Source organism: Pogona vitticeps, chromosome Z, assembly GCF_051106095.1.
Source record: "Pogona vitticeps strain Pit_001003342236 chromosome Z, PviZW2.1, whole genome shotgun sequence".
Taxonomy (NCBI): domain Eukaryota; kingdom Metazoa; phylum Chordata; class Lepidosauria; order Squamata; family Agamidae; genus Pogona; species Pogona vitticeps.
Genome location: NC_135799.1, coordinates 1,302,482 through 1,317,594, shown reverse-complemented (window position 1 = coordinate 1,317,594; position 15,113 = coordinate 1,302,482). Strand labels below are relative to the sequence as shown.

Here is a 15,113-nt window from a genome sequence, read left to right as displayed (position 1 = left end):
CCAATGCCCCCCTGGTGGACCAGAGGGGGGGGAGAATGGGCAGGAGGAGCCTATTCGGGGGGGAATGAAACGGCCGCTGCTTTCCTGCCCTCCAGGCCACGATCCGCCGCCAACCCCCCCCCTCGGTCCCCCCCTGGCTTTTTCCCTGAAGGGGGGCAAGGAGGGAGCCGGGGGGCTCAGGGGCAAGGGGCACCTCGCTCCCCGGCTCTCTGGGAGATCCTACCGGACACCACATCCTGTGGCGAGGAGTTCCACAGACTAACATGCTAAGTCAAGGACTATTTCCTCGGTTCTTGCTCCAGCACCACCCCATTGGAGTGGATGCCCCCCCCTGAGGGTTCTGGTATTGCGTGAGAGGGGAAATAGCTTTCTGCTCGAGACCTCAAGGAGGATGATGGACATGTTAGACTTCGACTTCCTTTTAGACCTCTTCTCGCTGCTCTGGTTCTCTCAAGGCTTCTTCCCCACAGGGCCGCCCGTTTGACACGCCTTGCGTGCACACACACACCGTGTCACACTCGGGCACTAAGACAAACGTTGCACAAACATCTGCAGATCCCCACAACTGAAGCATCTCTTCCCTCCATCCTCCCTTTGGCCTTTTGGCTTTGATCCCCTTCTCTAGTCTTTGTTTAGCTTTTATACCCCCCCCACCTAGACGGAGCTACTCTGCGCACAGTCTACAGTAAAAAAAAAAAAGGCAATAAAATTAAAATCCTCAATAAATAGACCAAAACAATCCAAAAACCAGAAGAAGAAGAAGAAGAAACTAAGCAGTGGCAGGAGGGATTTCATGCCCTTTCCCTTTATTGTGTTCCCTGAAAGGTAGCTGGGCGAGTCCACGGATCTGCCCTCGGTCTCCGGGGTCTCTCCCCTTTCTTTCTTTCTTTCTTTTCTCCTCCTTCCTCCAGATGAAGGCTTTTCCTTCCTTCCTCCCTTTCCTTCCTTTCTGTTCCCTGTCAAACCCCTGCCAGCTCTGATCCCTGGTCGCAGGATCCCCCCCCCCAGGTTCTGCCTCCAGCTTTATTCTCAGCTGTGCTCTGTTATGAAACGGATTATTTCACCCGTTATTTTTCACTCTGTTTCCGTATGTCTGATCAAGTGGGCATGTCCACAAAGGCTCACATGAAAATATAATGGTTAGCCGATAAGGTGCCATACATTTGTGCCTTGTTTTGTTTTGTTTCTTTGGATTTTGCCGGATAACGCTTGTGCGGACGAACAGGGCTGCCTCTTCTACAATGACAGCTACTAGAATGTTTCTTGAAATGTTCCATATCATTTTCTGTTTTATTTTTGCTTGTAGCTGGAAGCAAAATAATTCTGCTGTCAATCATTGTTCTTTACGTTGAGCCCTAATGGTTCATTTATTCTAATAAATAACTTTCCTTCTCTAAGGGACATCCTGACACTAAAGAGAGGTAATTTTTAAGCTTTTTTTAAAAAATGAAGTAACGCTTACCAAGACAGAAAAAACAAAGCACGATTCAGATTTTGGGTCACTCCTTAATAATGTTTCATCATCTTTGCCACTTTCTGGACGAAAAGAGACACAGCATAGAAATGGTCAGGAAAGTTGCCCTGTTCAATTCCAGCAATTAAATTTTTTTGCCAGACAAGTAAACAGAGGGTTCCAAAGGTCCAATCATCCCTGTTCTTCAACAGGATAATTATGGTGGCAGCTTGGTTCCCCAGAGGAGTGCCCCTGTGACAACTGGAGAGCTTGGCCTTCTAAGTCGAAAGGGAAGAGGCATTCCCTTGTTTCCCCCCCCCTGGTTCTGGGTGCCCCAAAGTCCGTCAGTTCCTGGCCTGAGATCCACACAGCCTACATTGAGGCTGGCTCTGGCCCTGATGCCAGCCAGAAGTGTAGTGTTCAACCCTGCCCTCACCTGTCCATCACAGCTGAGCTGTGGAAAAGGAGCCAATGAGGGAACGGAAGGTGGTGTTAAAGGGGGAGTGGCTTGGTTATAAAGGGGTGTGTATGGAGATATGAGATGAGTTATGAGATGAATTATGTGAGAGAGAGGTGATTAGTGAGTCTGTGGGCCTGTGAGCCTGTAAGTCAGTGAGAGAAAAGTCTGTGTGCCTGTGAGTTCAGTGAGTGAGAAAGATTGATTAGCAACTTGTGATTTACCTATTATATAATCCTGATCAAACAAACAAGTTTAAGTTTGTTGAAGAAATATTGGCCTCAGTGAATAATTGAAAATATTTGTGGCAGCAACTGAAGAAGAAGAGTGAGCACTCCTGGAGGCCTGAAATAATAAAGGCTTTGTCATGGATTTGATTATGAAAATAGAATAGTGTTGTATTTTATAGGATTTAGTTCAGAGCTGCAACGAAAAAGCTAGAAATCTGCTTATGCCCAGGTGCTAATTAGAGAGAAAATGTACAAGGTCAGTTCTTCTCCAGCTAAAGAAAAAAAAAAGAGTTAAGAAGAGCAAGCTGACCCCTATCTTATCTCAGCTCCGATGGGCAAGGACATAACTTCTTAATTTAAGGAAGATGGGCGAACAGGAGAAGAAGAAGGACGGAAAAGAGATGGAAGGGAGAGAGAGACGACACCGAGCGAAATGCAGCCGACAGAACTTTAATCAAAAGGATTGCGTAAGAATGCTTATTTAAGATCTAGTTAGACATTTTATTGTTTTCATTTTATAGAGGAAATAACTGGTGGCTAAGGCTGGGGTTATTTTGGAAATACTAAATGATGTTAAACTAAGCTTGCTGAAATGTTATCTTTTGTAATAAAATATAAAAAGACAAATTGTCTGTAAGCTGTCTCCTTGTTTAGACCATGCTACAGTAGTAAATTGGATATTTTTGACTAAGATTGTTTTGATCTGGCCACATTACCATATTACCAAAAGAGGGTCCTAAAGTAAAAAGAGGAAGAGCAGACCTTCCAGATTGTTTATTTAAAATCGAGACAGACTTGGGTGAAGGAGTGTGAAGTCGCCTAGAGCAAAATTACCAGACCCGGTTTTGCTGGCATTAGGGACTAATCATTCTGAATCCCTCTCTGTCTCGTGTAAAGGCAGTTCTTAGGAACGCTTTTACCACATGGTGGCATCTTGGGATCTGAGCCTTACGTGCCGTGTTTATAGTATAGTGGCAGATGGGATTTGGTTTGCGCTTTGCTCAAGGGCTGAATTAGCGCTGGTAATTGTTTTATGAAGGCAGATGTGTGAGCAAGCAGATACACACTGCTAAATAAAGGACAAGAGAAACTTCTCTGGCGTGAGCTTCAGAGCAAAGCAGGGAAGGTTGTAAATTATTGTGACTGGAGATGACTCCTATGCAGAAAGCTCAGGCTAAAGTAATGCAAGGAGAGATTCTGCCAGTAGCTCAAGAGTTCTAAGGAACAAGCATTGTGCTGTTTAAAAAGTGCCAGCTCGTTTCACTCAGGTAACAGAGTGGCAAAATTGTTTTGAGTGTAGCAGGAGTCTATAAGGAGCAGCCAGGATAATAAAAGTAATTTAAAAGTGAGTAAATAAAGTTTAAAAAGGAAAATTTCCTACCCCAAGCCAGAGCCAAAAGGATTTCCTGGAGGGAAAGTAGGATCAGTCAAAGTTGACAGTTTAATTGTTTTATTGCTCCTCCCGTGCTTCAGCCAAGGCTGCAGGGAGGGAGAGAAAAAAAAAAGGAAAAATGGCTTTTAGCAGTCGGTTTTCACTGCCTGAAGTATCAGTGGATAAGGAGATGTTGGAAGCAGTGGAACACTGGGAAGTAGATAACCCAGAGGATGAAGAAGATGCCCAAAGGTTAATGGAAGCAAATCTAGAAGTTGTTAAACCAAAAGTGAAGCCAAGAAAGGCACAGCAGTACCCTGGGGCGGAACAAGTTCCAACTCAGCAGGACCTGCTAACAGGAGAAATAACCATGCAGAGGGGAACAGCTGGAGCAGAGGCCAGCAGCAGTCCAATAGATGCAAAGGATATAAGTCTCAAGTTGCAAGAACAGCTTACCCTGATGATGGCAGACTTCCTGGGTTGCCAGAAACAATGGGTGAATGCACACACAGCAAATGAACTTCAAACAAGAAGATACCACGAAATGAAACTACAGATTTTAGAGAAGCAAATTGCTGAGAAACAACAAGCCAGAGACTCAATATCTAACATTGACAGGAGAAACCTACCATATTACCAAGAGGGTGATGACATTTTTTCATTTGTATCACTTTTTGAATCTTCATGTGCTGATCTGAACGTGCCAACACAATTATATTTAAAACTTCTACGATCACAAGTTTCCGGGGAGTTAGCCACCATTTTAGCAAGAAGTTCCCGCCAAAATTTAACTTGGGAACAGTTTAAAATTTTGGTTTACCAAAGAGAAGGTTTTACACCAGAACTGCTAAGGCAACAGTTTAGAAAATTTAGGAAGACCCCTCAAATGAGTTATTCTGCCCTTGCTGATCAAATAGAGGTGTTAGGCGACAGTTGGTTAGAGGCTGCCAAGGTCAATACATTCAAGGACTTAAGAATGCTACTGTATATAGAACATTTTCTAAATTTAGTACCACCAGAGTTAAAGAGTAGCTTATTGGAGAAAAATTGCACAGACCTCCAAACGTTGGCGCTCAAAACCGATGAATTAATTTCCTTCAAGCAAAGTGAACCTATTACCAGAGGAAGGCTTATTCCAGAAGTGCTTAGGAGGCAGAGTCAATACGAATCCAAGAAAACAGTGGTTCCTGAACCAAGACAGTCTTTTGCTGGAGAGCGAAGAAGCATGGGCCCTAGCCAGACTAGGTCACCCTTGACTTGCTTTCAATGCGGAGGAGCCCATTTAAAAAGGGATTGTCCATGACTGGCGGGATCAACTAGTCAAGAGGAGAAGCCAGTTGGCAAAACCCCGTTACCTGCCCCACGGAGATTTCAGCAGACACCCTTACCAGCACCAAAGAGATTCGAGAAGGCGCCCATACCGGCTCAACGGAAATACAAATCAACAACCCCGAAGGTCAACTATCTCAGTGCAACACCACTAGAAATACCAGAAGAAATACCAACAGAACCACATGTAATTAATCAACTATGTAATGTGCCACCCCAGAGACAAGGAGGAGTCAATCCAAATTTTTCTGAAAGCAGTGAAATGCAAGCAATGGAGCCAAGGATTGTGCCAAGAATAATGGGCTTACAAATAGCTCAAGTTTCAACGACAGTAAACCAACAGACATCCTCAGGGGAGAAATTTTCAGTTATAGAGCCCAGTAGCATCCTACCGGAAGAACAGTTATATTGGTCACTGAAAAGTTTTTCGGAACCAGTAACCCTACATTTTTCTACGGGAGATTTGACTATAAATGCCTCTAGGGATACCGCTGCAGATATCTCCTCAATTAACAAACAGTTTGTGGATCCGGCACTAATCTTAAATAACCTGAGATGCCCAGTAAAAACATATGGATCAGGAGAAGTAATCGAGAGAGTCGAACCACTCGTGTATGTGCACTTAAGCTACAAGAATTGGAGAGGCGCAAAATATCTATTAGTGCATGAAGGCAAACCTGATTTTTTATTGGGAAACGATCTAGCCTTTCTTAACCACCAACACACTTTAAAATCAGCTTCCATACAAGCAGTGACACGTGCGCGAAGCAAAGCTATAGAGCAAGTCTCAACTGAAGATAACTCTGAGGAGCAATCAGATGGACATGTAACGCAACATCAACCCCTTGCAGATGAAACGGATAGTACAACTGAGATAAAAACTGAACCAGAGGATCTACTAGTACCAATGGGATCAGAGGAATTCAAACGAAAACAGATGGAAGACCCTACATTGGATTCTTTGAGGTCTCAAGCCGACAGTTACGCGGTACAACCGGTACAACAAAAAGTAACCTTTTTGTGGGGACAAAATGGACTATTGTACCGAGAATATTTTCCCAAATCAAATGATCAAGCGGAACCAGTACAACAACTAGTCATTCCAAGAGAGTACAGAGAAAGAATTCTGCAACTTGCCCATGATAGTCCAAGTAGCGGACATCTTGGAATTCAAAAAACTTTAAGTAGGATTTCGCAGCATTTTTATTGGCCCGGCATTTCCAAAAACGTCAAGGACTATGTTAATTCCTGCAATTATTGTCAGAGAACGGGGAAACAGACCGACAGTACAAAGGCAGAAATGCAACTGACAGAAATCCCAGATCAAGTATTCCAATATCTTCAAATGGACGTACTAGGACCTTTTGTACCCACTAAGTCAAAGAAAAAATACATCATATCGTTCATCTGTCAAGCCAGCAGATGGATCGAGGCATACGCCATCAGCAATCTTTCGGCCCAAACTATTGCTAGAGTTGTAGTGGATTTATGCTCTAGAATAGGGATACCAACTCAAATTATTTGCGATCAAGCCGGTGCTTTTAAAAGTGAATTGATGAGCCGAATTTGTGAGATCAGCGGAATTAAATTAAACTTTAGCATTCCTTATCATCCAGAATCTCACGGAATGGTGGAAAGAGGACAACAAACCTTGTTGAGGATGATTAAAACCCTAGTCCAAGAATATGGAAACATTTGGGACGAACTATTACCTTTTGTTTTGTTTGCGTACAGAAGTGCACTTCATGTTTCTCTGGGAGGTTTTTCGCCGAGTGAGGTAGTGTTTGGGAAAAACCTACAAGGACCATTAGATCTACTGCGATCAGACTGGGAAGGTGTGGTCAGAAGTAGCACGGTTCCAGTCGCGGATTTCGTCCGGAAACTACAAGAAAAACTTCTAGCAGTGCAAGAATTGGCAAGAGACAATTTGTTGAAATCCCAAATAAAACAAAAATACTATCATGACAAGAAGGCTCGTCACCGAGAGTTTGCAGTGGGTGATATGGTACTTGTACTAAACCCGCTCAGACCTTCAAAATTGGAAGTAGTCTGGGAAGGTCCAGGGGAAATCATACAAAAAGTGGGAAATTTGAATTATCTTGTGAAAATGTTAAATTCATCCAAGAAACCAGTTATGTATCATGTAAATAGTTTAAAAATGTATAGAAACAGATCTACAAATAATTCTAATTGTAACAATGTGGGGAGAAAAATCGAACTTAATGTAACAGACCGTTAAAAAATTGTATGCTGATGTAATATGGTTACCTTGAATTCATGGTTAAAATTAACTTGTTTTCTTTTTCTGTATTTTTCATAGAGATGTACTTAGCTATGAGTAAAGAGATATTACTTTGATAAGCTTAATATTTGGTTAAGATAATTGTAAGTTCACATATAGTCTTGTTAACCTTTCATAATCAAATGTTAAGTTAGTATAAAAATAAGAACTCTAATAGTCCTGTATTTTGTATCTTTAAGGGGGGGCGTGTCATGGATTTGATTATGAAAATAGAATAGTGTTGTATTTTATAGGATTTAGTTCAGAGCTGCAACAAAAAAGCTAGAAATCTGCTTATGCCCAGGTGCTAATTAGAGAGAAAATGTACAAGGTCAGTTCTTCTCCAGCTAAAGAAAAAAAAAGAGTTAAGAAGAGTAAGCTGACCCTTATCTTATCTCAGCTCCGATGGGCAAGGACATAACTTCTTAATTTAAGGAAGATGGGCGAACAGGAGAAGAAGAAGGACGGAAAAGAGATGGAAGGGAGAGAGAGACGACACCGAGCGAAATGCAGCCGACAGAACTTTAATCAAAAGGATTGCGTAAGAATGCTTATTTAAGATCTAGTTAGACATTTTATTGTTTTCATTTTATAGAGGAAATAACTGGTGGCTAAGGCTGGGGTTATTTTGGAAATACTAAATGATGTTAAACTAAGCTTGTTGAAATGTTATCTTTTGTAATAAAATATAAAAAGACAAATTGTCTGTAAGCTGTCTCCTTGTTTAGACCATGCTACAGTAGTAAATTGGATATTTTTGACTAAGATTGTTTTGATCTGGCCACATTACCATATTACCAAAAGAGGGTCCTAAAGTAAAAAGAGGAAGAGCAGACCTTCCAGATTGTTTATTTAAAATCGAGACAGACTTGGGTGAAGGAGTGTGAAGTCGCCTAGAGCAAAATTACCAGACCCGGTTTTGCTGGCATTAGGGACTAATCATTCTGAATCCCTCTCTGTCTCGTGTAAAGGCAGTTCTTAGGAACGCTTTTACCACAGGCTTCAGCGCGCTCGCTACAAATCTGGTGTCCAGCGTGTGGGATATGAAATTAATCCAGTATCGCCTTGGAGTAGAAAGATTCCCAGAGCAAAAGAGTATATTTTAGTCAGGGAATCTGAGTGGATGAGTGGGTCACTTCCTAGAGCTGACTCAAGGTAAGAAATCTTAGTGGGAAGGCTCTGAAACTCTGATTGGGGGACTAAGATAGGGGCAGGGTCTATGGAAACCAATTCTGGAAGGAGTCTACCCCAAGCAGAATTTGTGACCGGTTGACTAGCTTGTCCTGAGCTCTAAGGAGAGAGTTCTGAGGGGACAACGCGAAGGCCAAGGGCAGACAAGCTGAGGGGGCTCTAGTCAGCTAAAACTGGGAAAGGTTGAAGCTGTTATTTAGAGTTATTGGTGCCTGAGGCAGGGAGAGAAAACTCTGTCTTTGGTGAAAGGCCTAGCTGGAGATCAGAAGCCTAGAAACAGTAGCTTAACAGTGGATGAGTGCTGGGAAAGCTAAGTTGTAACACAGACTCTCACTGAAGTTAAAAAAAGTGCACGTTGTTTTAAAAAACTGAGGCTTGAAAATTGAATCAGGAGCCTGAGTAAAGTAACATGCCTTTTACTAAAGGAAAGAAGGCTGAAAAAGTGCCGTTTGAAATGGCAGATGGTTCAGATAAAGAACTTGGGGAATCTGAGGAAGAAATTATCTCAGATCAAGAGGGGGACACCTCAAGGGGGGAGGACTCCATAGAATTCAGAAAATGGGATCAAGAAGCAGATTCAATGTTACAACAATGCTTTAAGATGGTGAGCAAATATCCAGTAACTCCTGAGAACACCGAGAAGTACTTTGAGGAAAAGGGCCTTTTATATAGATAGATCTTGATAAACTCCAGGAGGGAAAAACTGCTAATAGTTCCTTCTAAGTACAGACAGAAAATAATGGGAAAAGTCACACAGACACCTTATCTGGACATTTAGGTATTATAGGGACTAAGCAGAGAATATCCCAGAATTACTACTGGCCAAAAATGGGAAAGGAAATAAAAGAATTTTGTCAGAGTTGTGACACATGTCAAAGGAAAAGAAATAGTGAAAAAAAGACCAATATGGAGAAAAGGAATAATAGAGATGACTGGAATAATTATATGGATGATATTGATAATATTTTTAATCAACTGACACATGAATACCATGAACAACTGAAATCTGAGTATGGACTAATGGGGCTAGCTTTTACAAAGATATTTGAAATAGTGGCTGGAGCTGAGGAAAAAGTTTTACAGCCCAAAGCTGAAGTGGAAAAGGGTAATGATTCTGAAAGAAAGATAAGGCCCAAAGATGTTCAGAAACCAGGGGAGGCCGCTGATTTTATTTCCCAAATTAGAAAACCAAGCTTTTCTAAGGGAAAAGTTGTGAGGAAAGCTTGGGAGGACACAAATGAAAATCCCAGAGGGCAGTTTAAGAACCAACCGAAGGTTGGGGGCCATTTTATAGGCAAGCCCTCAGATCATAACCAGAATTTGGAGGGAAAAGGAATTGAGAGCTCTGGTGATCTTCAAATGAACTTTAGAACATGCTTCCGTTGTGGGGGAAAGGGCCACATTTCAACCCAATGTGTTAAAAACAGAGAAGTTGGGCCACAAAAAGAAATTTTGCCTAAGCCTAAAGCTGTATTCTGTGTACAGCAGGACCAAGTTAACACTCAGAGGGAGGAGTCAGGTGTGATGGCAACCCAGGCTGAGCTCCTAACACAAGCTGAGAACAGGGAACCAGATCCTCATCTTCCTGTGGCAGAAATTAAGCATTGTTACCTGAGTAAGACGAACCAAGAGCTTTTGAAATTTTCTGGGGATAGTATTTTTATTAATAACAATAAATATGTGGCTCTGAAGGACTCATGCTCTCAAGTAACCTTATGTCATCCTGATATTGTCCCTCAGGAATACATTTTGAAAGGGGAAAGCATGACTGTTAAGGGGATTGCAGGAGCAGCTGTTACTCTGCCAGTCACTGAAATACCCATCAGATATCAAGGGTGGGCAGGAAAATGGAGAGCTGGTGTAACTGCGCAATTGCCATTGGCGGTTTTGATTGGGATTGATCTCTCTGAGCGTGTGAAGAGAGTTTTAGTACTGACTCGCTCCCAAAAGGAAAATGAAAGGGCAGCTCAGGAAAAAGATGAAATTCCTGTGGAGATATTGACAGACAATAGCAATTCAGCTGAGGTACTACAGCTTAGTAATCCCCAAGACAATACATTTACTCAGGAACAAAAGGCAGATTCCACGCTGAAACTCTGCTTTGAAAACCTGACTGAAGAACCATTAACCCCCAAAAGACCTGAAAGGTTCCGTATAGGGAAGGACCTATTATACAGGAAGTTCTTAGTGAATCCCAGAAAGGGAGGGGAACATCTTCAGAAGCAGTAAGTGGTTCCTTTAAAATATCGTCAGAAAATAATAGAAAGGGGACACTCAGACATATTTTCTGCTCATTTAGGCATTACCAAAACCAGACAAAGAATAGCACAGAATTTTTACTGGCCTGAGATGGGGAAGCAGATAAAAGATTTATGTCGAGGGCGGAGCTTCGTCACTGTGCTATTTGGCTGTTTCCCCAGAGCTCCCGGGGGAGATGCCAAAAACCATCTGGCCAGGTGACCCCTAGAGACATCAGGAGTCAAGGAGGGGCGAGGAGACGCTACTCTGGCTAAGCGTGGGCCCAGGAGGGAGAATGGGGCGGCGGCCCTTTTTCTCTCCCTCTGAAGAGATTCACGAAGCACTGGCTGGAAGCGGGAGCGCCATCTTTGGTGTTGAAACAGTGAGTACTCCGAAGTCCGAGGAAGAAGGGAGAGCAGATAATTGCAGTAAAATGGACAATAATAAATAAAACTTGAAGCCTTCAAGTTAATGAGCTGGCAAGGAGATAAGGACTGAAGGAATTTCGTGGCGGCGGGCTTTTTGATGATCTGCCCTTTTTTCTTCTTTAAGCGGACGAGCCTGAAAATGAAACTAAATTTGGCAAAGGGCCGATCCCAAGGTCAGAACAATAAAAGCCGTGCCTGGAGATTCCTTGTTGAAATATGATAAACAATTGTGGATAAATCCTGTCTGGATGTTATAAAAAATCTGACTGAACTTTTAATAGCGGATGGAATACTGGTTCTAAGACTTTGGGAAGATACTGTGTTTCTGTGGGGGGGAACCCCTCCCTCTCTTTGCTGGCTGAAGGAAACCTGTGCTAAGTGGATTTATAATGGACTAGACAGACTGTGCCTGGGAAGGACGACACCTACTGGACAAAAGCAGGATATCATCACCAGCTGGATTACATCTAACTGATTTTTTTTTTGAAAAAAAAGCCTGTGGGATTTTTGGAGATTTTATACAAAGAATGGAGCTGAATCGAGGTGGGAAATGCAAGGTTTTTTTTAACTTTCTTCTTCTGGTGCTGATTTGGCTCTAGAAAGAACAAGATGACTGGGGGAATACTGGAATAACCATCTTTTGTTTTTTTGTTTTTGCTTTCTCTCTGGTGAAACTGCATACAATTAGAATTTCCTTCATTTCTTCAGCTCATCTAACTGTCTGGTAAAGCTCTTGGGATGTTGGAACATTATATGGTATTCTTGCGCAAACAAACTTGAAGCCCCCTTGGAAATTAGAACTTGGAAATTTCCCCAAAAGCCTTTTCTAGAACCAAACGGGAAGACTAACGTTGGTGTGGGGCCTTTTACCTGTTCGCAGGGTGCCCCCTTCACCTACAGCCTGTTGTTCCAAGCCTGCCCCCCATTGCCCTACTTCTGGTTTCCTTTCCCATCCGCCCCCAGAAGTAGGTGGAAGACTGGGTATCAACTCTTGTGTTGCTGGAGGTTTATTTAACCCAGATTTTTGTGGAAGGACTTGGCAGGCAACTTAAGAGTTGTGGTACATTGAAGGGAAATTTAAAGTGTTAACTTGAAATTTGTGCTATTTACTGTAATATTCCATAAAGATTGGGGAAGATACAGGGGAGGCAGTGGATTGTGGGGGCTGAAATTGGGTTGAGGGTACAATGGCTGCAAAGAAACTGAAGTCTCAAATACCAGGGACTTCCCCAGCCCAAACATCAACATTAGGGAAATTAACCTCCCAGGAATCAGAAAAATCTGATAAGGAATGGCAAATACAAATGCAGAGCTTGCTGACCTCAGGGTTTGAGCAAATTAATCAAAAATTGACTCAAATGACAACCCAAATTACAAATATGCAAGAAGAACTTAGGGAAACAAAGGAAGAAGTGATGCAAATAAAAACTAAAACACAAGATATAGAGGGAAAAATGATAAATACAGATGCCAGACTAGACAGAACTGAAGAAACTATACAACAGATACAGAAAAACCAGAGGCAATGTGAGGACCAGTTAATATGTTACAGATGGATAAGGCCCTGAAAATGTTAAGATTTCAAAATGTGCCAGAAAAGGAGAATGAAGATCTGGAGATATTAATGAGTGAAGCCCTGGTGCCAGCAATAGAGACGGATGTAGCGGAATTTCGTCAAGGTCTGGAAGCAGCCTTCAGAGTGAGTACAGCATATGCTAGGAAAAATAAGCTACCCAAAGAAGTGCATTTGAAATTCACAAAGAAGGCGATCAGAGACAAGGTTTTAAGGGTGTCACAAGAAAATCAATTGATAATAGAAGAGAGAAAAATAAACGTCCTAAAACAAATTCCGTGGCAAGTGAGACAGAGAAGAAAGGAATACACTTCTTTGGTACAGCTACTCCAAAAAATGGAATCCAATATAGATAGTTAACACCAGAAGGGTTATTTTTCCGGATCGAAACGCAGAGATATAATATGACATCTCCGATGAAAGCAAGAGATTTCATAGAAAAAATGAGAAGAAGCTGGGAAAACCAGGCGATAAAGAACCAGAAGAAAGAATGCGAGAGGAGCAAATGCAACTATCGCAACTAGAATCGGACACTAAGTCAGGAGAACAAGAAACAACTGAGCCAAGATGTACTAGAAGTATGACGAAGAAAAAACAAAAGGATAGTAACTCCAAGCAAGATGTCTAGAAAACAAATGAAGATTTTATCAGTAAATGTAAACGGCCTAAACTCACCCCAAAAGCAAAAAAGGATCCTTCTTCAACTGCAGAAACAGAAAGCTGATGTTATATGCATCCAAGAAACTCATGTCCAAAGAAAAGATTTGAAACTGTTAGAGTGGCCAAGATTAGGAAAACTATTTGCAGCTTCAGACGTGAGCAAAAAGAAGAAAGGAGTAGCTACTTTCATTAAGAAGGAGTGGGAACCCGCCTTGATTTTTGCTTCAGAAGATGGAAGGATACTAATGGTGGAAGTTCAAAGAGAATCCAATAAATTACTAATAGTCAATATTTATGCACCAAATGGAAATCAAGAAATTTTTTATAAAGGACTGCAACGAGAATTGGCAAATAAGGATTATGATCAGTACTGTGTAATTGGAGATTTCAATGCTGTCTTCGACAGAGAACTGGACACAAAATTAGAAAAAACAAGCAAAAAGAAAAGAAGTATGATTTCAAGAAAATTCCTACAACTAGCAGAAGAAATAAACATTGTAGATGTATGGAGAACACGCAACCCAAAGACAAGAGATTATACCTTCTATTCTAACAGGCATAAATCATGGTCAAGGATTGATGCATGCTGGATGTCAACAAACTTAATGAAAAAAATGGAACAAATAGATATACTACCTAATACATTTGCAGATCATAATCCAATTCTGGTACAAGTAGGCAGCAGACCAAGAGAATTCAATTGGAGGCTTAATACATTACATTTAAAAAATGAAGAATTCAAGCAACAAGCAAAAGAAGAAATGGACTTTTTCTTTAAACAGAATATGAGACCAGACATCTCAATGTTTATGGAATGGGAGGCAAGTAAGGCCTTCTTTAGAGGAATAGCCATAAGATTCGCAGCAAAACAAAAAAGAGAAAGACGGAAAAAATATGAGATCTTAGAAAACAGGCTAGCATCAGAGGAAAGGCAGTTGAAACAAAATCCAACCAATAAAGAATTGATAGAGAAGATAAAATCCATACAACACCAGATTAACATATTGCTCACCGAAGAAACTGCAAAGAAGTTTAAATTTGCAAAGCAAAACTTTTTTGAGAACGCAAATAAACGGGGAAGATGGCTAGCATATAAATTAAGGAAAGAGAAGAAGACAACAATCCGAACTTTGAAAGATGAAAAGGGAATAGATAAATTTAAACAAGAGTTAAAAAAATCGCTAAAGATTATTATCATAAGTTATACAAGAAAAAAGAAGTTGATAGAGGAACCCAGGAAGAATACATATTAAAGCATAACAAAATGAAATTGACTAAAGAACAAATTCTATCCTTAAATGAGCCTATAACACATGCAGAAATTATAGAAGATCTTAAAAAACAAAAAAAATGGAAAAGCACCAGGCCTGGATGGGCTACCAGCGGAATATTATAAAGAACTGGAAGAAGTGTTACTTCAGCCATTCAAGAAGTTGCTAGAATGCATTGAAGAGGAGGGGAAAATAGCAGCAACATGGACTGAAGCGATAATCTCTCTTATACATAAAGAAAACACGGAAGGTAAAGAAATACAAAATTATAGGCCGATTTCATTGCTGAATGTGGACTACAAAATATATGCGATCATTTTGGCAACTAGAATGAAAAGAGTTTTAATTCATTTGATACATCAAGATCAGTCTGGGTTTCTTCCAAAAAGACAGATGAAGAATAATATAAGGATAGTCTTAAACTCCTTAGAATATTATGAAGCACACCCGGAGAAATAGATGGCCATGATATTCTTGGATGCAGAAAAAGCCTTTGATAATCTTGATTGGAATTTTTTGATATATGTGTTGGAAACGCTGCAAGTTGGAGAAAGATTTATGAAATTAATTAAAGCAATATATACTGAACAAAAGGCAAAAGTAAGAATAAATGGCGAACTGTCAAAAGAA

The 15,113-nt window shown here is 41.1% G+C and overlaps 1 long non-coding RNA gene across 1 annotated transcript; it reads right to left on the bottom strand.

The window, feature by feature from the left end:
- Positions 1-637: 637 nt before the first annotated feature.
- LOC144585099 (uncharacterized) lies at positions 638-2,433 on the bottom strand. Its single transcript, XR_013539591.1, has 2 exons — positions 1,463-2,433; positions 638-1,306 (listed from the first exon to the last, which is right to left on the bottom strand). It is a non-coding gene; the product is annotated as an uncharacterized LOC144585099 (long non-coding RNA).
- Between the last annotated feature and the right edge of the window lie 12,680 nt (positions 2,434-15,113).